We start from the raw sequence: 594 nt of genomic DNA on the forward strand, positions 1-594 counted from the left end.
CATAGTTGGGGCTGAGGTGCAAACATTTTGAGAACATGGACCTCTAAGTGCCCGGAAATTGCATTCTCATACCTTAAAAATCATACAGGTACTTGTTCATATCAACAATACGCAATTAATTCGCTGGTGTTAGGCCTGTTCGAGGGTCGTCTGAAGAAAACGGCAGTCTTCTTCTGTCTAAAGCATCCTAGTTAGTGCCGTAGTAAAACGGTTGGTTTATTGTTCAAAACCGGTGTTTGTAAAAAATGTACTCGCAGAGCAGAGTGGTCAGTGGAGTTAGAGGAAATCCCAACCAGACAAGCGCGCGTTGATATGAAACGTCATCAATCACAGAGCTTCAGGATAATTATGCTATATGCCAAGATTAACAATGAGTGGAAATACCACTCACATGTCTACGGTCATACTACGTTGAAAACACCGGTTCTCGTCCGATCACCGAATTTAAGCAACGTCAGGCCCGGTTAGTACTTGGATGGGTGACGGCTTGGGAATACCGGGTGTTGTAGACTTTTTACATTTTTCCCCGAAATTCTAAAGTAGGGGTGCGTGAGAGTCCACACGACCTCGGGCCCACATAGTTGGGGCTGAGGT

At 45.1% G+C, this 594-nt stretch overlaps 1 non-coding gene across 1 annotated transcript; it reads left to right on the plus strand.

Moving 5' to 3' along the window:
• Positions 1-393: 393 nt before the first annotated feature.
• LOC117120940 lies at positions 394-512 on the plus strand. Its single transcript, XR_004447446.1, has one exon. It is a non-coding gene; the product is annotated as a 5S ribosomal RNA (ribosomal RNA).
• The last annotated feature ends 82 nt before the right edge of the window (positions 513-594 follow it).

The sequence above is a fragment of the Anneissia japonica genome, unplaced genomic scaffold, assembly GCF_011630105.1.
Source record: "Anneissia japonica isolate Jap-2015-1 unplaced genomic scaffold, ASM1163010v1 scaffold80459_len1056_cov113, whole genome shotgun sequence".
NCBI lineage: Eukaryota > Metazoa > Echinodermata > Crinoidea > Comatulida > Comatulidae > Anneissia > Anneissia japonica.